At 42.4% G+C, this 23,912-nt stretch overlaps 1 protein-coding gene across 2 annotated transcripts in view; it reads left to right on the top strand.

Annotated features, from left to right (window-relative positions):
* Positions 1-19,225: 19,225 nt before the first annotated feature.
* Positions 19,226-23,912, top strand: part of SPTBN1 (spectrin beta, non-erythrocytic 1) — a 185,996-nt gene continuing 181,309 nt past the window's right edge. For both annotated transcript variants that reach the window (XR_008529334.1, XM_054575442.1), the window contains exon 1: positions 19,226-19,456. The gene's annotated coding sequence lies outside the window, so the exon portion shown is untranslated. The remainder of the gene's footprint in view (positions 19,457-23,912) is intronic.

Below are 23,912 nucleotides of genomic sequence, written 5' to 3'. Positions count from 1 at the left end.
AGATCAATGATTTCTGCCCGTTTAAGGAGATTACATATCTCTTCACACTGCCATTATGTGTTGATTTCATAATTTAACACTCCAAAAATATGTTTATTTCCCTATTTCCTATTCCTTGGGGGCTGAGGGTGGATATCTTCCTTTTACCCGCACAGACCACCTACATGTGTGAAGTCAAATTCTGAGGACATGTATTCTAACTTGCTTCAGCAACATATGAAAATGTTTTGTCACTAGAGACTGACCATATTCCAGTTTGCTGACAAATCAACCTCTGGAGTGTCAAAAGTTGGAGACGTTTCCCCTGTTTCTTTCTATAGGGGAATCAATAGTATTGAACAAGCAGGGGTTCTGTTACTTTGAGGCCACAGGAATGAAGGGAGCACTTAGGGGAGCTAAGAGAGTTAATCATGCATCCTAAATTGAGCTGGTGGCGATGTACCTAGTGCATCAGTTAACTAATCTTTAATTTTTGTACCAGGCACAGAGCCAGCACATCCAGTTAAGTGAAAGGGATGATTAAGGAGAACGTTGTAAAAATGCTGAACATAATTCACTATCAACAAATTAGACATCTCAGAAACTGGCAATTTGGCTCATATGAAATGCAATGACACGATCCAAATTGTGAGCAAAGGAATCCAACTTGGTTGGGATAGGAAAGACAAAACAAAAACAAAGAAACTCTGGCCTGCAAGTCATTGTTGTTTGGAAAGATTTCTAAAGACTGAATTTAGGTCCACAGTGCACTTGAGAGTGCAATCTGCAGGCTGCTAATGAGCAGCCACGGGCCTGAACCCAGCAGTTCAAGGTGGGAGAAAACAAAGTGGACAGAGTCTACCTTCTGAAAATGCCCTTCTTATCAGCGCTCCCTGAGACCTTCCAGAGCGATGGGTTCCAAACTATGTGCAGTCATATGGGAGAAAAAGAGGATTTGGCCAGCTACGGGCATGGGACTTAGTTATCTATAGCCTATTTCCAACTTCAAAACAATTGCCCAGAAGTTTGAGAATTTTACCTTAAATTATGTTAACCCAGTTTACTTTTTGAAAGAAAATTATCACAGGGAAAACATTTTTTAAAACCACTTTCCAATTATACATACAATATACACATGTATGTGTATGAATACATAACATATACTTTATTTACACATACAGATTTACATCAAGTAGGTGCCCAGGCTTTACCCCCTACATTGAAAGTTCAGAAAGAAGGATCTAAATATGTTTTTTTCCTAAGTTAGGTATGTTTTTTGGAACATGTTTCATAGGATGTTACTTAGGTGCTCCATTTAACTGGACAAAGTAATTACACAGAGAGAAAACAGATGGCCAATTTCTTTACTATAGAACCGAGTCTTACAAATCAACAAGAAAAAGATAAACAATCCTATAGAAAAATAGCCATAGGATATATAGATAGTTCACAAAAATGAAAAAACTAAGAAATAGACATATAAAAATATATAAACTTCACTTGTAGTTTAAAAATTCAAATGATTAGATAGCAATTTTCACTTCCAATTTCAAAGACTAAAAAGAGTGGTAACACCAGGTTAAGAGGAAACAGAAACTCTCATACACTATTGGTGAGCATATTAATTGATATACTGTTTTGTGGTGGTAATTTTACAATATCAAAGTTGACCCAGAAATTTTGCTTCTGGTTATGTAACCCATAGAAATATCTACATAAGAACACAAAGAGCAGTGTCCATGGATGGTGGTTACAACACTGCTCCTAACAGCTGAAAACTGGATGGAAGGAGACTTGACTCGGCGTGGTGAACACACAATGCAATATGCAGATGATGTATTATAGAATTATACACCTGAAACCTATATAATTTTAGTAATCAATGTTACCTCCAATAAATTCAATTTTTAAAAAATAGCTAAAAACTGGAAACAAACCACTACCAAGAATGAGGTAGATACATATATAGTCACACAGAAAGTGTTCCAAGATTAAAAAGAGCAAGGTACAAAAACGATACGGTTTCATTTTGTTATATGCAAAAGAAAAAAAAAATCTAATGGCACATACACTAAAATGCATATACTGCTTATTTCTGGGGGTTGCATCTTGGAGCACTTTCCATGCCTACCTATGTGTTTCTGTACTATTTGATCACATATTAAAGGTAAAATAAAAGGAGCTTTAAAGAAATAACCATATAAACATCACTTAAGTAGTTTTCCTGCCAAATATGTTAAACCTAAATCTCAAAATGAGGAAACAATCACATAAATCCAGATTGCATGATATTCTACAAGATAGCCAGCGCGGACTCCTTAAATGTATCAATATTATTTAAAAAGCAGAAGAGACTGTTCTAGATTAAATGAGACTGTTCTAGGTTAAAAATATCAAATGAGGTCACTCACCCCCCTTGCCTTACTGCATCCTCACAATGACCCGCACTGGAGGCAGTTAGCTCCATTCTAACGACTTGAAAATCAAATTCAGCGCGGGATTGGGAGGTCGGTTTGCCCGACCCCAACCCAAGGGCACCCTGACTGGATCGAGCTGTATCATTTCCCTGCGTCCTTCCATAGGTAGATTTATGTCATCAGCATGATTGCCAAAAGGTACGATTTCTTTTTAGATTTGTAGGAAGTAAAACACGCTTATACATTTTATAATCTCATCCATTTGGTTGCAAAGGCCGCCCTTGTTCATTTCGCCTGCAGCATAGGTGAGCACTCTGTCGCTGACTCCGTCACCCTCAGGTCGATGGGTACCAGGCTCTGCGAGTGAGCCTAAACTGCTCAGATCACTCTGCCACGTGGCTCCTGCTGCGCAGTGCTGATACTGGGTCAGGAGGGACACAAATGCCCATCTTTAGGAGTCCATGCCAACCAAGCCTGTTTCCAAAGGGGTGGTAGCACCAATCTGCTCTCCCACCTGCAATAGACAAGCCATCTGATTGGTCCACATCCCTGTCACTGATTGGTCGATGTCTAGGCATGGGATGCTCACCTGCCCAATGAGAATGAGAGGGCTGCTCAGGGACTGCTGGGAAACTTACTTAATCCCAGAGATGTCTTACCCTAACCAGAGGCTGTCTCTCCTGTGCATAGAGATCTGATGCTCCAGCCACCTTGTGACCACACGAGGGTGGGGGAAAGGGGAGAGAGAGAGAGAGAGAGAGAGAGAGAGAGAGAGAGAGAGAGAGAGAGAGAGAGAGAGAGAGAGAGACAGACAGAGAGACCTGGGTCCTAGGCGCCCATCACAGAGCCCCTAAATTAATCACCTCCGGGGCCGCCTTGCCTTTGGATTTGAGCTTATTACAGGGAACTGTGAATTTCCTTGTTTTAGTCATACTGAGTTGGGCTTGCTGTTACTTTAATGTTTGCTATTACTTTCAGCTGTTGCTTTCAACTGCCTCCCATTCTACTTCTCCAGCAATTCCAGGGGTGACTCATTCTCCTCTTTAGCAAATCCTTTTTCTGCTTAAATCTGCCAGAACTGATTTCAGTTATTCGCTGCTTAGAACCTGATGATATAGAGGAGAATCTGAACTCAGGCCTGTCTGCCACCGAGTAAAGGTATGGAAACAGGAACGGTAGTGTGTTTGGAGAGGGACATGAGAGAGAGGGTAGAGCAGAGGCTGGAGCTCTGAGAGTTACCTGCTCCCTCCTGGGTGTGAAGAGGGAAGGTCACAGTGCAAGGGTACAGCAGGGGTCAGATCCTGGAGGGGCTGGAATGCCGAGCCGAAGAATGTTGACTTTATTCTTAAAGTCGTGAGATTTTGACCAAGTGTCACTTACTGAAATTTGTATTTTAGGGAGTTTGCCCAGACAAATATTCAGGGACCCTGGGGAGGGGACTCCATCATCCTTTGAGCTCCTACTGTGGGCCAGTCAAGTCCTTACCCACCTCACCTAAGCCACACAGCTCCCCTCTGAGGCAAAGGTGATTCTTTTTCCAGGAATCAGGAAAGGCACTGCCTGTCTTCCCCAGCCGCTCAGGGGCTAGAAAAGGATTGGCACCCCAGGGTTTATTTTGCCAAAATTATCCAGGCTGCTCCAGAAAGGGAGGAGCCTCTACACTGACCAGCAAAATGTTCTTGTAATTCTTCAAACCCAGTGACCAGGTCACTAGCTTGAAGGCTGTCTCCTCTGAGAGGTGCTGAGGCTGATGATATGTGACATCCTTCTATGCCACATTAATTTAAATAAAGCCTCTTCCAGATGATGAAAAATAAATAAATAACAACTAAAGAAAACTGATAACTGAGTGCAATTTGTGATCCTTGACTGAAGCCTGAATGAATTTAAAAAATCATTATGAAGTGTTTTTTAAGACACAATTGCCGTGGTAAATCTATGTGAAAGAATACAATTTCTAGAGTTATATTTTGGGAAACGCAAGTATAGGAAATACCCCATTTAACTGAAATGTATTGTGTCCCTCCATGCTAGATGTCCCCATGGATATATTATCTCGTTTAATTTTGGTTATTTATAGGAGAGGAAGATGATTTTCCATTGAAGCTAAAACTCTAATTGGCACTATGATTGCTGAGGGAAACCAATATGTTCAATTTTAGAATATCTTACCTGGCTTATAGTGCCTAGATGCCAACTAGGATTCATCAGTAAGCTGGGGAATTTCAAAACTGGAGAGTATCTTTGAGGGTACATGGGATGAATACCCATTATTTTTCAGATGAACAAAAGGGACCTAGAAGGGCTAGGGGATGTACCCAAGGTCCGTTAGAAGGAAAACTGCTTTTGGAAATCTTGCCTTCAAGTTTAGTGCACTTACAATAGAAACATAAAGATTTATTTAACACTTCTAACCATCAACAAGAGACAAGGCACAATTATGGCCTGCCTTGAGATGATCCTTTTGCATGGAAAGACGCTTAACATTTGAGGAGCAATCACATGATAATGATCCTCAAGGGGCAAAGAGCCTCCAACCGCTAGCGCTTGTAATCACGCAGGCAGTCTGCCTAGTCCAAGCCGAACAAAGATATGCCCTTTGCTTGTCTTTTTTATTACATAAGAAAGCAGTAGAAGTTCAAGCCAACACATTTTTCTACCTAAAAAAAATATATACAAAAAAGAACTGAGTGGTTACAGAAGATGAATTACAAAAACCCTAAATCCTTTACTTATCCACCTGATAAAACATTTCCCTTGTAACATGTTCCCAGCAGGCCTATCTCATCTGATAGAATGATGGAAAGGAGATTAAATAATTTTTCCTTTATAAAACATGTGTACCTCCTTCTTGACTGGACTAAGACTCCAGACTTACGGCCCCTATTTTGTATTTCCCTTGGAGAATCATCTCCTGTCCCATGCTATGCATTTAAGGAAATCCAAAAGCCCGTCTTCCTAAAACAATGCCCCGGACTGGCTAATGCTCACTCCCCAGGAGATAGCAGAATGTTCCAAACTGGTGATTATGAGGCTGTGACTGCACCTGCTTGTGGGGCAAATACTAGGGGCTAGGGCAGGCAAAGGGCTCTAGAGGGCACAGGGAGGGCAAAGGGCTCTAGAGGGCACACACTGGCAAAGGTGTTTTAGAGCTAAGCACAAGTCTAAATAGCTGGAAGAACACATACAATGCCAAGTCAGGAGGCTATTGAGGTTGGAGCTGCTAAGTCAAGGGTTTGGAACTGAATGGAAATGGGCTTATAGCACAGTTGGGTCAGGGCCTGGCAAGAGTGTCTCTTGGAAAATAGCCCCAGGTTCTAGCTTGCAAGTGTGGCTCATCATTTCTGGTTGGAAGGGCCTGGTGTCTTGAACTGGCTGACATGCCAGAATCAGTGGACCTGGAAAAGCCACTGGTCAGTGAACAACAGCTAAGAGTGCTGGGCCTGAGTTAGGATCTGGAATGAAACCTGGATCCTCACATTCAAGAAGGTAAGCAAGGTGTGAAGTCAAGGACAAACTCTTTTTTGGTCCAATAGTCAAGTCTGACAAGGGAAGAACAAGAAAGAAAGCATGAAGCCAGGAAAAACAGGCAGCCGAGGTGTTCGGTGCTGGAGGAATGCAGTTCAGTGCTGGAGGGAGGAGTGATAAGGGACCAAAAAGTGGATGGTACAGCCATTCCTTATTTTGTTTCTGCTGCTCTGAATGAGATGTGTCTTGTGCCATTAAAAGTACCACCAGAAATGTTGTGTATTCTGTTTCCTTGCAATTAACTTAGAGTATGTAGGTGAAAGAAATTTGTTTATGGGGAGGAGTACGTTTCTATTGATTGAAAGTTTGAGTTGATAGGAACACCAGAATTTTAAATATGCAGGCACTCCTAGCAGAATATACTAGTGCTGAAGGAATGGGGGACTATGGCCAGAAGGCTGTCCGTGATCAGCCACACTGAGTTCTCCAACTGACTGCGTGGCGATCCATGGGTCAGGTCAACGTGAGCTCCTTGGGAAAACTCTGAGAATACACACATTTTGTGGGGATGGGTAACATTTGCACTTGAGAAACCTGCCAGCTGGGCTCAGCTCAGATACACTTATGCTTATTCCCTGAGGGAATAGAATGAGACAGCCCAGGTACGGGGAAGGCTGGGTTCCTAGCAAGGTAGCCTGAGAGCACCAGGCACTGACAGGGCAGAGGGGAAATGGAGCCCTAGGCCTGCTCAGAAAGGTGGGCGTCCAGCCGACAGAAGGCCAGTTCCACATACCTTTACCCCAACTTCCACCACAGTAGGTCAGCTTCTGTTTATTTTGCACACTGGGTTTCTATGATTTTCTTTCATTTGGCTTTAGGTTTTTTGAAAACCACCACCCTATACAAATAACCCTAAGTGCCGTTCATGTTCTCAGCTCTGTGTTGGGTGCTATCTAAATTATTTATGCTGGAGTTGGCATTCTCTTTGGAAATCCAGGTTTGCATTAATGGTAAAAGGAGAGAACAATATAGGGTAGGATTTAAGTGCTAAGTGAATGTGTCAGGGGCTACAAGTAACTCACAATTACGAGAAAAAAAAAGAGATTCCTGGGTTTTGGGGTAAGGGGTCATGTCAAAAAGTAAAGACATTTCTATTAAAAAAAAAAGTGGTATTTGAGCTGAACCTTTAAGGAGGAGGGGGTTTGAATAAGGGGGTGGGGTTGGGGGATGGGGGGTGGAGGGGTGTATTCCAGGCTTAGAGAACAGCAGCATGAACACAGGTATAGAGATAGGCACTCTCAAGACCAGTTTGGAAAATAGTAAATGGAGAAAACATATGGATGACTGACAGTGTTTTCCGTTTTTCAAATTACTTACTCAGATTGTGTCCTGGGCAAGTACAATTTCCTATGGTTTATAAATAGGTCCCCGTTATTTTAGGAAAACACAACGCTAATGACCATTCATGGAATGTTGCATAGAGACTTGAGTTTCCCAAGGGCCAGGAAGAATGTATAAATGTGAAAGAAATGGTCCAACACATGAAACACCATTATTAATAAAACTTAATACAGCCCTGGCCAGTGTGGCTCAGTTGGTTGGAGGGTTGCTCCATAAACCAAAATGTGCAAGTTCGATTTCCTGGTTGGGGCTGATATCTAGGTTGCTGGTTGGTTCTTCAGTCTGGGCATGTATGGGAGGCAACCAATCAATGTTTCTCTCTCACATAGATGCTTCTCTCTCTCTCCCTTCTTCCCTTCCCTTCCTCTCTCTGTAAAAAAAAAGCATGAAAAAAAAAATGTCCTCAGGTGAGGATAAAAAAAATTATTAAAAAAACAATACAAAGTTTATGTAAAAACTTAGTGTTCCTATCCAGATACTTATCCATCTGTCTTATTCTCCCACCGGGACTTGCTCCTGAGTTACCATGCAAAATGCCTAAGGCTTCAGATGACATGTACTTCTGGAAATAAAAGAACAAGAATAGAAATTTGGAGATAAAAAAAAAAAGCACAAAAGATGAAGTCATTTGTCTGAGCTCATAGGGGGAATAGTGCCAAAGTTAACAATTCAGGACACCCATCTTAGGTTTCCTTTCACCCAAGGTCTGGAATACAGAATTTTGACCCACCTCTGTTATGAAAAAGCCACCAAAATTGTACAGAATCTCAGGTCCTGTGATTCCTAAGATGAGAACCTTTTTGCTGTTTTTCATAGGTTGGGGATCTCAATTGCTTGTAGTTGAGAAACATTCCAGTGTTTCTCAAGCCATAAGTACATGTTAACAAGCATAGGTATATGTTATATTGTGTCTAAAAGAAAGAAGAGATTTATACTGACAGCTAAGTAGATTAGAGACAGATCTGTATTTTGTTGCAATTAGCATCATCCTCAAACTTCCTCTAAGGTTCTATTTTTCAACCTGTTTCGCTAGCGTTTGCATCGCTATATATTGTTCATTTGGGCCTAAGAAAGATTTGAATGAATACATCTTTTTATTCGTATTTTTCTTCTGAGTTCCTCTTCCTATAGGCTTAGGGCAAAAGTAAACTGATGACTATCTTAAATATTCTACCTTCCAGTCATAATGCAATTAGTAAAAGAAGGACTCTGGACTTTATTCACAGCTTTGAGTGATTAAAATCAAATTTTAATAACAGTACCAGCAGCAGCAGACTAATTTATTACAAAAATTTCTTAGGAAAATAATCCAATAGTCAATCCTATCTTATATCCAAAAAGATCACTATCAAACATCTCCAAAACTACAAAATAACTCTATTTATTATGATTCTGTGAGTTTTGGCAAGAATTTGGAGTTGTAGCTATCCTAGGTCTCTAAGTAAGAATGAGCATTATTACATAGCCCTCTCATTCTTACCATTGTTCATCATATGGGGTAACAAAACCATCACCAGTAGCATTTCTGGCCACTGCAATAATTCTCTCAAAAACTTTTAAAATACTCCTAGAATTGAAAAGGTAGTTCCACCCAACTTCAAATGTAATAACAACTGCCTACAAAAATGTCCTTTGACAGGCAGAGTTTGCAACCAGTCAAAGGGGGTTATTTTCACCCAGTGTTTAAGATGTGCAGTGTCCATCCTTAATAATAAAGGTTTGACTTGGTTCTGCTACACTATGTGTGTAAGTTTTACATTTCATGAGGATTTTTGGAGGGAAGGTGTGAAGGTATTCTTTTTGGACATACTCTCTTTCATAAGTGCTAGGAGAGCAACATTGCATTATATATTAAGCCACCAGCTACTTAGCAATGAAGTTCACAGGCATAACCCAGACAAGCATTCTGGGCGCTCAACATCCCAACATCTTTACCTTGGGGTATGAAAGAACTAGAATAGAAATTGGGAGATTTCTGTTTTAGAAATAAAATCAAATGTTTCTATTTTGATACCTAAAACAAATAATGACAAAACAAAAAACCAAACACACTAGTTGTCTGTGATGTGGTACTTTAGAGACTTCTTTTCTGTATAGCCCTCAGGAAGAAAGATTCAAGTACTCTTGGTATATTCATGCTATGTAACCTGTAAAGAGCGGCTAGGCACTGGGGCGGTCAGGAAACACAGCTTTCCGTCCTCTCTGCATGTTGGTCTAGCTAGGCTTTCCCAGGCTGGTGCCCCTCCCAGCCCTGTTTCCACTGAATGTGTCTTGAACAAAGGACTTGAGAGTATTGGCAGAGGAGGGTATCATGGTAGCATTGCTTTGAAAATGTAAAATGCAACATCTACCTCTTGGCTGATTTCTGATTAAAGTAGTATATTAAAGTCTTTGAAAAAACCTGCAGTTAAAGGAAGGTCTATTTTTGCTATTGTAGCATTTCCCAAGCTTAGTTGACTACAGAACCCCATTCCCCTCCAGGCCGGGCACTGGAATTCTGTGGAAAAGCTTTGGATAAATGTTGGCCTGTGCCCGAGCATGGGCTGTCACTCAGACACAGGGGCCTCAAAGGCCCTCTTTACCACCAAACAGATTTGAAACCTTGGGCAAGTTACCCTCGCAAAAACCTAGTTTCCTCCTCTGAATTATGTAGAAAAATACTCTCTCTCATGATCTCCTGAAGCCATGGTACATGCTCGATAAATATTTATTTCCTTCCATTTACAATCCATGTATAAATCTCTCTGTGTCTCAACATGAAATTCAGTCTCCTAATACAACCACTTTTTCCAGTCTCATCACCCAGTAACAGGCAGGTACAACCTTCCTGGCTGACTTTTGACTTGAGGCAAGTTACCTCTTTTCTCTGTGTCTCAGGGTCCCTGTCTGTAAAATTGAGATAATAATTGTACCTGCCTCATAGGGTTTGAAGATAAAAGGTTAATATTGAAAAAGTACTCCGAATAACATCTGGCATAAAATAAATGCTTGATTATCTCAGTAAAGCTACCAGTAGTCTTGTCTTCTGATCCCACACTGTACTCCAGCCACAGAGCCCTTTGCCACCCGAAAACATCTGATGTTTTGCCATGTACATGTCTTTGCTCTTGTTGATCTCTTCACCCGGAGTGCCCTTCTTCACCCCTTCTACCTGGTGAAATCCTATCCACCCTTCTAGGCCCATCACGAAGTTCTACCATCTTGATGAAACCTATCTTGATTTCCACTAACTGGTTGTCTTCTTCTTCGAAGGAATCCCCTCAGGGCTTTATAGCTCTCTTCTGGCTTTTATCAGATTCCACTGTATCAAATGAGTTTTATGCTCCTTGAGAACCAACATACATACACACACTTGGCACACACCACCACACATGCAGCGCCCCGCAGTGTGATCTAGCAGGGACATCTTCCAGGAAGATGGGAACCAGGAAACCTGGGCTCTGGTCCCAAGCCAACTACTCCGTAACCTTGGGCAAGTTGCTTCACAGGGGCTTTGGTGTCCTCTTTCTTAAAATAGTGGGTTAGATTAGACCAGTCCTAAAGCCTCTACCATCGTTACCTTTCTGTAAGTCTAGTATACCTTTCTTGGGCAGCCATATACGTGTGTGTGGAATTTCAAGTGAATAGAAGGAACAAAGTTTGAGCCACAAAGCTCTGATCAGAAATCTTTGATTGCACTTTTTATAAAAGCAAAAGACTGAAGTAACCCAAATGTATAATGTGTGGTAACTAATGGAATACTCTGCAGCTGGAACAAAGAAGGAGGCAGAGGAAGAGGAAGAAGAGGAGGGAGCTCACCTTGTGTGATAAGGAAAAGGATAAGGATAAGGATGTATTGAGTGAGAAATAAAAGCAAGGCTCAGAACTGTTTGTAATATGCTACCTGTTGTATAATAAAGGAAGAGAAGTAATAAGAGAATGTATATTTGATTTTGTTTGTATGTGTCTGAGGAGACATTGGGCAGGTACCCTGGAAGAACATGTAAGAAATTTTAAGAAGTGTTTACCTATAGGGAATTGGGGTGAGGTATGGGATGAATGGGCACTGGGTGAGAGAGAGAATTTCAATGCAAGCCTTTTAGTACTGTTTTGATTTTTAAATCAATATATGAATATACTGCCCACTCAAAGAAAAAAGCTAAAGTTAGAAATGAAATCTCTGATTGCAACAGTGAATATTTTTAACCACAAAAAAATGTTTATCTTATTTATTTTCAGTTTTCAGTGGGGCCAGGGAAGAACTAAGGAATGATTTACTAATTTATTGCTGCAGTTTTGGACTATGGTATAAATCCCTGTGGTAAACTTGTCATTGGAAAGGTGAAACTTGGCAGTTAAAATATTCCTGAAGTTTTCTTCTGAGACCAGCCATGTTGACTCTCCAGTTCATACCACCTGATGCGGAGCTCAGAAACCAGAGGCCTCCATCCACCTGGGGTGTAGCTGGTGATCCTGCAAAAGTCAAAGGGCTACAGTTTCAGCACCCCTGTTCTTTCTGGAGAATCTGGGAGAATTTGGTTGAGGAAGAGGGGAGGGTTGGCCTAGCAAATCCTCATATCCTCTTGGAGGGCAAGTTAACAGAGAAATAACTGGAAAAAGCACTAATCTCCTCTTAAGGATGTTTAAAGATAGTAGTACCTGTGTTACAATAACACGCATTTCAAAAAAAGCTTTCACGTAGCTTTCCTAACCTTCCCACAGAATCTATCCCTCAGAGTGCATAAATCCTCCCACATGGGTAAAATCCCAGATCCTTCTCAAGTTCAGTTAGCCCACCACCTTACGAAACTCAGGTCTATAAATATTTTTCGTTTCTACCACAGAATCCCAAAGCAATTAGAAATCCAGTGCATGATTTTCTCAGCTTGCTGTGGTCCAAGGTCCTCTTTGGAGAGAATCCTGAAAGTGTAAATTACTTGCAGCTGAGACAGGCCCATACTTAATCAGCATGTATTGCATCAAACCCCAGCACTCCTGCTTGGCTGCTCCTGGGAAGGCCTCAGAAGGGCTTTTCAAAGCAGCCCTCATAAAAACAAATACCCCACCTCTACCCCCATCTCCTGTCCCCTTCAAAAAACAAACAACAATACGGCTCTGTTCACCAAACACAGGGGGATTTTCTGTTTAAAGTATTTTTTTCTCATTCCATATTGGCAGCACTTATTAAGGAGCGGATGACTTTCAAGTTGGGTCAACTTTGAAACATAAGCACAAAGGAATCCAGGTGTTTAAAACTTTTTAAAACTTAGCTACATCCTTACAGTCTTCATCTAAAAAACATCTTTTTAAAGTTTTATTAAAACTATTCCAGTTTTGTTGAGTTTTTTTTTTAAAAGGCTGACCGTGACCACATATCTTGAGACACTATGTTTGCTTTTAAAGCCAGTCCTCCTTTATTTTTCAAACTTTTAGAAACAGATTTGGTGTTCAATAGACCTGGGTTTGAATTCAGTTTTTATCACATATTAGCTGTCAGATCTCAGGCAGCCAACATCACCTCTTGGTGCCTCAGTTTCCTCACTGGTAAAATGGGATTAACCCTAGTAAGCACCACAAAGATTAGTTGTGAGGATTGAATGAGTACAGTAAATCCTCACTTAAGGACATTGATGTCTTCTTCTCGGGAATGTGGCAAAAGTGAGTTAAAATCAGTTTACCATAGGCTAATTGCTATAAACAATAGTTAAGTTCATCAACATTATAATAAAATGACATTGAACGAAATGTTATTGGAGGACCTGCTGGATGTGTAGAGTGCTTAGCAGGGTGCCCAGAGATATATATGAATAGTGAAAATAATAATATTAAAACAATTACAATTATTATACTTCATATCTTGTTTGAGGGAAGTGCTTATAAACTGAAATTTAGCAAGTATTTCCTCATTTTTGTGATTCTTTAAGGGCTCCAATTCCAGTCTCAAATAAAGGTTTATTATTAAAATGTAGATCTTGCTTGCTCCAGCCCACGTGTAAAAGAAAGAACCCAAGAGAAGAAACCAGCCTGTCAACCACGAGAAGTAAGCAAGAAAAGAATTTCATTGCCTCAGGGCAAATGTTCAGATAGTCTTAGTATTTTTTGTCATCCTCTGAGAATGAGATGTAACATTTATGCTGTGACCCTGCATCCCCACTCAAGCGGCATCTCAGGGCATAGAATGGGAAATGACATCTTGTACCAACACTGGAAGTATGATGGAGGACAAGATCTAACCACTCACTCCAGGCAGAAGACTTTCTCCTCACACCAGCTACATGTTAAACTTCTCTCTGTGGGGAAGTAATTTTTTCTTTTTCTCATTGTTCCTCACCCATCAGCCTATGAATTTCCGCAATTTCTGGAATGAATTCCGGGCATGAATCTGGACTGCTTCTGGAGTCCTTCACATAGGCTGGCAAACTATGTCAAACTGGGAGGTTGGGGGTGGTGGGTAGTTTATCTTGAGGCAATGACACTGTCATTGCCAAGGTCACCTTTGGACTTCCAAAAGAATGACACTGGCCATGAAAATATTAGCCATGCCTGTCTTCTGCTCACGGAAATGCACCACGGCTTCCTATCCACGGACACCAAGACCTCTGTGACGGAGGCCCTGTGGAGAGCCTGGAAGCTGGAAATGACCTCACTTTGGAGTTCTTGCTCTGTGGCATATTCCAAATTCTAGTTACTTTTCTTCAGATTTCCTGAGTCTAAAAAGTGAGGATGCCAGTTACTGAGTCTCCAGTGACACTATCTGGAACAGAGTTGTCCAATAGAAATATGTGAACCACATAGATAATTTTAAAATTTTGCAATAGAAATATTTGAAAAAAAATGCATGGTAAAATTTTCAAAAATAGGTTTTATTTAATCCATTATATCCAAGATAGTATCATTGCAACATATAAGTGATATTTAAAGAATTGAGATACTTTACATTCCTTGTTTTAAACGAAGTCTTTAAATCTGGTGAGTATGTAGATTTTATAAAATTCACAGTTAAAACAAATAGGTTCAAATACCCAAGTTGTTCTAAACATACTTAAAAAGTTTTCTAACAACTGAACCAATAATTAACTTTTAAATTTAAATCAAAATTAAGTAAGATAAATCCTCTTTCTTTCCCTTTCCCCCAGCCCCTGGCAACCACCAATCTATTTTCTATCTCCATGGATTCACCTATTCTGGATATTTTATATAAATTGAACCATATAGTGTATGGCCTTTTGTGTCTGGCTTTTTCTCAGTATGCTAAGTGTGTATATGGTAAGTATACTACACTAAGTGTACAATGTACTAATACACTATAGCACATATCAGTGCTTGATTCCTTTTATGGCTGAATAGTATTGCATTTTACGAGTATATCACACATTTTGTTGATCGGTTTAACCACTGAGAAACATTTGAGTTGTTTCCACCTTTTGGCTATTGTGAATAGTGCTACTCTGAACATTTGTGTGCAAGTATTTGTGTACCTGTTTTCAATTCTTTTGGACATATAGCTAGGAGTGGAATTGCTGGATCATATGATAACTCTATATTTAATATTTTGAGGGACTGCCAAGCTATTTTCCACAGCAGCTGCACCACTTTACATTCCCACCATCAATGTACCACATTCTCACCATACTTGTTGTTTTCCACCCCCACCCCACCCCGTTTATTGAGATATAACTGACACACAGCCTAAGGTGTACAGCATAATGACTTATGTACATCATGAAATGATTACCACAGTAAGTTTAGTTACTATCTTGCATCTCATTGGAACAAAAGGAAAGAAAATTTTTTTCCTTGTAATGAGGACTCAGGATTTACTGTTAACAACTTCCGTATAAGCCTACAACAGTGCTAAATGTTGTCATCATGTTGTACATTACATCCTTACTACTTAGTTATCATATCACTGAAGTTTGTACCTTTTGACCATCTTTGCCAAATCCCCTTATCCCCCCTCCCGACAAATCTGATCTCTTCTGTTTAAAAAAATAATAAATCTATCATAGTGGGTATGAAGTGGCATCTCATAGTGGCTTCGATTTGCATTTCCATAATGACTATTGATATTGAACATATTTTTATGTGTTTGGTGGCCATTTGCATATCTTCTTTAGAGAAAATTCTATTCAACTCTCTTGCCCATTTTTGAATGCATTGGTTTGTCCTTTTGCTGTTGAGTATAGTTCTTTAATTATTCTGAATACTAGACCCTTATCAGATGTATAATTTGTTAAGTATTTTCTCTTATTCTGTAGGCTGCCTTTTTCACTTTTTTGATAATGTCTTTTGATGCACAAAAGTTTTAAATTTTGACCCAATTTGTCTATTTTTTTATTGCTGTTTCTCATACTTTGGTGTTGTATTTAACAATTCATTGCCCAATCCTGGAAGCACATTTCAAAAGAAAAATAAAATGATAGCTTTATATCTGGAAAAAGACATGCTTTGAAATTTTATTTCACTTGAAACTTACAAATTTACATTAACCAGCTAATCAGTTGATAAACAAAGTGTTTCTTTGAACACATTTACTGAGTGAAAGGCCTATTCTTTTTTGCACAAGTCACAGCTATCTGATACACATTTTTGTTTTCTTTTAAGTTGATTAAGAACTTAGAGACACTTGCAAAGCAACCTAAGCTCGTAATATTTCAAGGTTTTATGATTTCCATCCCTCTCTACTTTTTTATTGTTATCTTGTCCACACATATTTTGATGGCAGTACTTTTAGCCTTTAATCAGACATTTCAAAAATATGCAACTTTGTTTTCACTGAAAGAACTCTTTTCACACTCAGAATTAATAGGTTTATGTAATGCTTAATTATAGTAAGCATACTTATTATAATAAGTATAACTGGAATAAACAAATTTGGGAACAAACACAACTGACTTGATAAATATACACTACTTTATACTAAAGTAAGCTGACGTATATAGGTGTAGCAGAGTAGAGCCTACTAGGGGAGTGTGTTCTGTGTGCCATGGACATCGGTCCATATGCTTACAACACACAGGGCGTGAACAGTGTATAACCAACGAGTGGGTTAAATGAAGAATCATTAAGAGTATATCTATTATTCTAGGGGTCTAAACTCAGAATTACTTTAAGAAATGTTTAGAAGTTGTGATGACATATACATAACATAAAACTTACCATTTTAACCATTTTGAGTGTACAGTTCAATCACATTAAGCATGTTCACATTGTTGTGCAACCATCACCACCATCCATCACCAGAACGTCTTTCATCTTGCAAACAGAATTACTTTTTGATAAATAAGCTGCAATGCCCAGGGACATAGTTCTGATATGCTAGCTTCTCAGCAAATGTCTCTGGCATTTAGTAGCTATGTCAGTACACTTGGACAACTCCCCTGACCTACCGGTGTTTGAGTTTTCTCATCTATACAATCAAGTTAATATGTATCCCACAGAACTGACAGAAGGGAAAAATAATATATTTGCTAAAGCACTTTTAAAAGTGGAAAGCATTTTATAGTTGCTACTTGTGATCATTATTATTAACAGAAATTTTGGAGATCCTTTATATCTGCAAATATTTTGTAATAAAGTACTATTTCTATGGGAAACAAAGCCATATACAATTGCATCCTTTGAAAGGTGGAAAGACGTTATGTTACAGACATGCTATCAATGTCTGTAGTTTCAGGTTCCTTTAAATGAACCTTGATTCTACTGTGAGGATAATAAACTTCAGCAAAGCTGCTTCTATTTGAGAACAATCCTTTTGAGTTACCATCATTACTGACTAAGGCTTTTTATCTTTTCTAGATTCTTGCCTTCCACACAGTCATATGTCTTGTCCAATAATCTCTACAGATTCAGAATGTCTTTTCTTGGACCTGTTACTTTCTTGCTGTTCAGTGGTACACTGGGCTCTCCTGGGGAATGATTTTTTTCCACCAAAAGGTAAGAATTTGAAATTGTGAGCAGGTATTTATAATGAAACTCTGCATCCTTGTCTTTCACATTTTTGGAATACTTAACTGCCACTTTACTTGAGTACCTAGCTAAGGCTGTGTGTGGCCTTGCTTGCTGAAGGAACATTTTTAAAGTAAGTGTGAGTGGAATGGGGTAGGGGAGGTGACTCATCCATCAAATGAAAATTTATTCAAATACTGTTATCTGTGATAAAGGAAGCACTTAGGAGTGATCATTTCAGAATAGCATTGGAAGAATTTAAACAAAGGCATTTCCCAGTATTGTCATTGTTTTCTTTGGTATTTCATTAACATTGTGGGTAGGGAGGCGGTAGGGGCTATGGCCCAAAAATAAGTGAAAAGAAAACTACTTTTCGTTCCTAGTGGATTTCCAGTGTTACCTAATGAGGGCAGCCACTTACATGCTGGTTCTGTCCAATTCAATTCAACAAAAATTTCTGAGTACTTCCTAAGTGCCTGCTATGTACTGTAAACACAGAACCCTGCCAGAGTTCACCTGGCTGTGTTAATCAACCATCTGAGAAAAATGTTAAAATTATTTGCCTTCCTCATTTTTTTCATATATATGAAATATAAACATTGGTCCAAACATTCAAACTGATGATGAAGGCCTAAAACGAAGAACCATCTTCGTGAATTGCCGGCACAATTTAATTTAGTTTTATTTTTATATTTTCATTTAAAAATGCATATAAATATATAAACCCATCAAACTTCCGTCCCATTGATTTGAGATATAAGCAAGATCCAAACTACTTGGCTGTCTTGTACTTTTGTTTTTTATTCAGGCGTTGAGGCTCAGACCTTTACGGGAAAAGCCTTGGGGCTTTTCAATGAAGCGCCCTCTTCCCTCTGAAGCTTATTGTGCCACCCCATTGGGCACCTTCCCAGCAGGCAGAAAGTCAGTTTCTCCAGACTCTGCTTTCTAAAGAGCGTTTCTAGTCGTGGTCATGACCAGGCACCATCTTCTCTCCGCAACAGAGTTGGTTCCAGAATTTCTACATAGCTTCGGGTATTGATGGGGTGGGCTAGCTGGTTGAGAAGGGGCGCCGGCCTTTGAGGAAAAAGTCCAGTGTCATCTCCCGGTATGTGGGTAGGGGGAGAACGCAAGCCCTCAAGCCATCAGCACCTCCACTGCAGCCGAGGCGTCCCCTTCCGAGGAGTGGCTCAGGAAGAGCACCGCTTCTGCGAAAAGTGACCATTCGGGTCAGACGCAGGAGTCGGGCGAACCACTTGTAGGATCCGTTCCCAGGTATCCCGAAGGAAATGGTGGGAAAGAGCACTCACAAAAGAGAGAGATCTTGACTTCACCGAGGAACAGCCCTCCTCCCCTCGGCTCCCAAGGTTTCCCACGGAGGGAACACCACCGCTCTTCATCACGCGGGACAAAACTTACCGGGTACCACCACCTAGATCTAAACCAAAACAACCAAATGACGCTCTTCTACCTCCCTCAACATATTCCCTCCATCGAGTTCCAAACGTAAACGTTGCCGGCGAAAAGAGGCTGCACAAACTACGTAGAAAATTAGGCTGCCCCTTTCCTAGCGATAATCGAATTAGCCTCAAATTAAACGTGAAATTGGCCTTCGCCGGCTGGGCTGTGGGGACAAAGCCCCCATTGTCCTTTTGCCCGGGTAGCGGAGGCGGCCGTGCCCACCCTGCACGAGCTAGCCCCGGCCAGTCCTCGCGGCAGGGTACGAGGTCGGCGCTGGGCCCGGGCAGAGCCTGAGCTGGGGAGAGCGTGGACGCACCAGAGGTACGGCTCGCGAGCGGAGCAGGCGCCGGGTGGGCGGCTGCGGGGCTCCAGGAAGACGCTGAGGTCAGGCAACAGGGAGGAACCGAGCGAGGGAGGGGAAGCGGAGGATAGCAGAAGAGGGTGGAGGGTGAGCGGGGAGAGCGCGTGTGCGCGCGCGCGCGTGTGCGCGCTCCCTCTCCCCGCCCCTCGCCCCCTCCATGACTGCTCCCTCCCCTCTTTCCTCCGCCCAGCGCTCCAGCCCAGCCCCCGGAATCAGTGCAGCTGTTGCCGTGCAGGCTGCAGATTCCTCCAGTCCCTCCCTCGGCCGCCTCTCCGCCCGGAGCGAGCGCGCAGCCCCGCGCAGCAGCGCCCACTGGTCCCGTCCTGTGAGCCCCGGCCCCAGCCGCGGACAGCCCCGCGGAGTCGCCTCCTGGCCCACCCGCCCGGCCGCCGAGGAGCGGGAGGAGGACGGGACCCCGGCGCCCCCACCCCCCTATCCGCGGGAGGTAGGTAGGGGGCCTGAGGCAGGAAGATGCCAACTCACTGGGGCTGCCTCCCAGGCGGGCTCCTGGGCGGCGGGCGGGCGGGCGGCCGGGAGGAGGGGCGCGGGCCCAGGCCGGGAGAACGCCGCTGCCCCGCCGCTGCCCTGTGCCCGGGGAGTGGCGTGGGGGCGGGGAGGCTGCAGAGCCCGGGCAGGGGTGGCGCGGGGAATCCGGGTCTCCAGGTTTATTAGTACCCGGGTTTTGCGGGGCAGGGGCGGCAGGCCCCGCGCGAGGCAGCCGCAGACCCACAGTGCGCACCGCGGCAGCCCAGCCCCATCCCTGGCGCAGCGGCGCCAATTCCTCCTCCCTGCCTCCGCCGCCTTGTCCATCCAGCCGGGCGCAGCGGCCCCTGGCGCGGGGGTGGGTGCGGAGTCGGCAGCGGCGAGGGTATATTTTCGGGTGCCCTCTTTCTACCCCTGCTGGTGGAAGCGGGGGCGGCGTTGACAGGGTCGGGCTCTGAGCCTAACGGTACGGAGGATGCGGCCAGGCGTGGTCCGGGCTGCGCCGCGCTGCAGCTGAGCCCGAGGAGGCTGCCCGGCGGCCCCCCCACCCCCCGCCTATGCTCGCGCCAGTTCCCCCCTCCGCGCTCGCCCTCCCTCGATCCCCACTATCCCAGGGTTGGGCGTGAGCCGCTTGCGGGCGCGGAGCCTCCGCTGCGCCCGCCCTTCAGTTCCTGACACCCTCTCTTCAACAGGTTTGTACTAGTGCGGGGACCCTTCGCCCCTGTCTTGGGGTGGTCGGCTGGGAACTCCTCTGGTCATTACCCCTCACACCACGCCCTTGACCCTTTTTTTGAGGGGGGGGGGAAGCCTTCCCTTTGTTTTTGTGATAGGAAAGATGCCAAGTGCCTGCCATCCAGATGGAGAGGGGGAGTGTTGTGGGGATCAATACACAAATCCTGTCCATTATTTTTCCAGGCAAAAGCCAGGCCAGATAGTGAGAGGGCGAGTGCGAGGGTGCTTTGGCGGCGGAGGAAAATGGAATCGGTGGGTTTATTTGGGCGGGGATATGCTTTTTTTTTTTTTTTTTTTTTTTTTTTGGCAAGATGGATGGCTCCCGGTGCCCTCGTCGTGATGCAGCACAATGCAGCAGTATCGCAGCCTCCATGGGTTCTCTCGCTGGCGGGGCTTGGCACGGCTGCTCGGCGCCTGCGGCCCCCGCGCGGCCCCCGCCCGGCCCCACCCAGGCCCGGGGCTGCCCTTGGCCGAGGCTTGTAGCTCCTTATACCTTGTCATGCTGCTCCATCTGTATGTGGCGTCAGGAGGACCAGGTCACCTAGCTCTGAGGGGGGACTCTTCTTTGGGGTGCCCCCTCCTGCCCTGCCCGTTGGGCTGTGCTTGGATGGAGGGGCGCCCTGCAGCGCTAATGCGGGCAGAGGGAGCCTGCCTGCAGTTGCGGACGGGAATTTGATCTCCAACCGAGGGACCTGAGCCGTAGGGAGGGGCTGGAGGGAGGACGCGGACCATTGGTGCGCGGAGGCAGTGGTGCAGTCAGTGTTGGGAGTCGCAGCGTCTTTCTGTGGGTCACCCGTAATTTTTAACCACAATCCAACTACTCATCGATTTCTTAATGTATGAAAAGTTGATGTTTACTGGAGCTTCAAAGCTGTGATGTTACAGTACCTCAGTCTTTGGTTAATACTAAGAATATGAATTTTTCCTACAGGAAACCGTTTTTTGAAATGAAACGATTAATCTATTTTAGTTCTTAGGTCCCCAAGACATTTCTAAAAATATAAACATTCAATAGGTTGTTTGAAAAGAAACATATTTTTGACGGATGATTAATGATTAACCTGTATTTGCTTTGCTTTAATCGTTTGCTTTTTCTATATATCAAGTACAATTACATGTTTGGATGTTTTATTGGGGATTATTGGATGAATGAATGTCAAGATTGACGGTGCATTGGTATTCAGACTTTTATAGATTTAGATAGCCAAGTTGGTCATGACTAATGGGATTATGATGGTAACTGACTTCATTTATGTTTGTTTATATGTATCTTTTGTATACATATTTTTTGCAGATGTGGCCGGGGAGTGGGGTGAATAGGGCAGACCACCAAGACCTCCGAGGCTGGTATCTGGTCAGAAGGCGATGGTTGCCAGTGGTCTCATCTGTTTAGTCTGGGCTAGTATACACGGAATGTCCCTTCTAAATGCCACTTCTACAATTCATTTATTCAGTGTGAGATGGCAAATGAGATACATTTAAAATGTCACCCTAGGCTCTTCTAAACTATATAGGTAAAAAAGGGGATTTCAGTATGCTAGTATACTGGAAGGGAAGGTCAATGTTTCAAAGCACTGCCGTGTCTACTTTTATTTTTTTAAATCTCTAGTGAATCCAGGTTGGTGGCATTTGACTTCATGGTGGCTCTGCAAAGTAGAACGGAATGCAGATTGTGTGGTTTGTGTGCATTATTTTGAGTTTCTCTTAAAAGAGGGCCAGTAGAATAGAACTCTTTGGATTTGGGCTTCACTGTTGTGCTGGCCGTATAAAATAGTGTTGTATAAAGATGTTTGGGAGCATTGTTCCCGTGGATTATCCAGACATTTTGGATTTACTATGTTGTAAGAAAATATCCTGTGTTGATGTCACAGGAGGTTTAGCTGTTCTGACTTAAACACCAGGTGCAGAATTCTATTAGGTTAAGCTCTTTGTAACTTTCTCATCCCTGGACTGACCAAAACTTTTATCTGAGAGAATGAAAAGTATTGGGACAGTGAAGAAACTGCAGTCACTTGGTTGACTCCTGTTGTGCAGGCTTTCTGTGAAGAGAATTTCTCTGGTGAGAGTAGTAACAACAGCCTGAGGTGCTGTAGGAGCCCGAGAGACCTCACTCTCTGCTTGAGACACATCCCTGGCAGAGACTTGGCATTGACAGAGTTTCATTGGAAGAGTTTGTTGGAGTGGTTATTCTGTCTTGCTGTAGAAAAGTATGACTTTACATGTGGAAGTACTGTTTTGAGATGGAAGGATTTTACTGCTACTAAACAAGCATAGATGAGATGAGCAGAAATTATTTGATGGGGTTCTTGTTAAAGTAAACTTTTCACTTTAACAGCATAGTCTTAGAATATTAAAGCCCAATATTATATATGAATTTTTTTTTACATGCAGTGATGTGATGCTCCTTGGATTATGTTGGGTTCTGACCATTGTCTGCTTTATAACATGGCTTTAATTAACGTTCTGTGGATTTCCTATTGGTAGTCTTGGTTGTTTCCTGAGAGACTATTGGAAATGTAAACCATTTTTCCATAAGGAAAAGGCCAATACTTCTCTAGATCTGTGGAGGTAAGTAAAACAGCTCATGGATTTCTCCTTTAAGTTCTCAGCCTTTGCTGTTTCTTAAAGCACCTTTTCTTTGCAAAAGACCTACTTTAATTCTCTTGATTCTTCTGATAACTATTATCCTGTATCCAAATTCACATAGTGTAGGAGTGACATCATCGGTCTCGTTACTTTAGTGAGTAATATTAAACTATCCCAATTAGAGACAGCCATCCTTTTACTCTTCAGCATCACTAGAGAGGGCCTTTTCGTCATGTCTGTCCCCTACAACCTTAATGTGATTCGTGGACCCCAAACATCAGGATCTCCTGGCAGTTTTGTTATAAAAACTCTTAGAGGCCCCAACCCAGACCTATCCAGTTGTAATTTGCATTTTAACAAGACCCCTAAGTGATTTGTATGCACATTAAATTGAGAAACTGCTCTACTTCATCTAAGGGACTTACATATTGGAAAGTTCCTTCTCGTATCGTACTTTTTTATTTTGCTCAAGTACCAACACATTTTTCCCCTTCTCTCACTAAGTGGTGTTGAAGAAAATGATTCATCCACTGTAAATTATTTAATACAGGAAAACTTTGTAAAGTTCTTTCCTATTTCAATGGAATAGTCCTATTAATAATAGCTTTTTAGATTAATGAGTTTTGGGAGTTTCTTTGTAAAGTTGATAAACAACCAATTCCACACCGTCCCCAAAAGGCATTGGTTTTGAGACAGCAGAGCTGGCGTCCAGGAAGCCCAGGGTCTACTTTGTTCCTTCTGCTCCCCTCACACCTTCTCTGTTATCAGCTGTTTCTCCTAGACTATTCAGTATCTTGCCCTTCTCCTCCCTGCTTCTCTTAAAGTTGTTTTTTATTAGGTAATCTGCACATACAGAATAATGCTCATAGAAGATGTATTACAGAATCACAAATCAGTGGACACTCAGGCAGCCATTACCTAGTTCAAGAAGAACCTTACCATTCATTCAGAGACGCCTAAGAGCCCCCCTGTCATCCTGTGTGAAGCAACCACTGTCCAGAATTTTGTGCTTCTCGTCCATTGCTCTTCTTTATAGGTTTTCCTTTTCAAAATTCTTAAATTTTTTATGTTTTGAACTTTATATAATGAAATTATGTTTT

The sequence above is a fragment of the Pteronotus mesoamericanus genome, unplaced genomic scaffold, assembly GCF_021234165.1.
Source record: "Pteronotus mesoamericanus isolate MK-2021 breed Mesoamerican mustached bat unplaced genomic scaffold, CSHL_Meso_final contig_291, whole genome shotgun sequence".
NCBI lineage: Eukaryota > Metazoa > Chordata > Mammalia > Chiroptera > Mormoopidae > Pteronotus > Pteronotus mesoamericanus.
The sequence above is the reverse complement of the archived record's forward strand: the minus strand, read 5'-3'. Positions and strand labels throughout refer to the sequence as shown.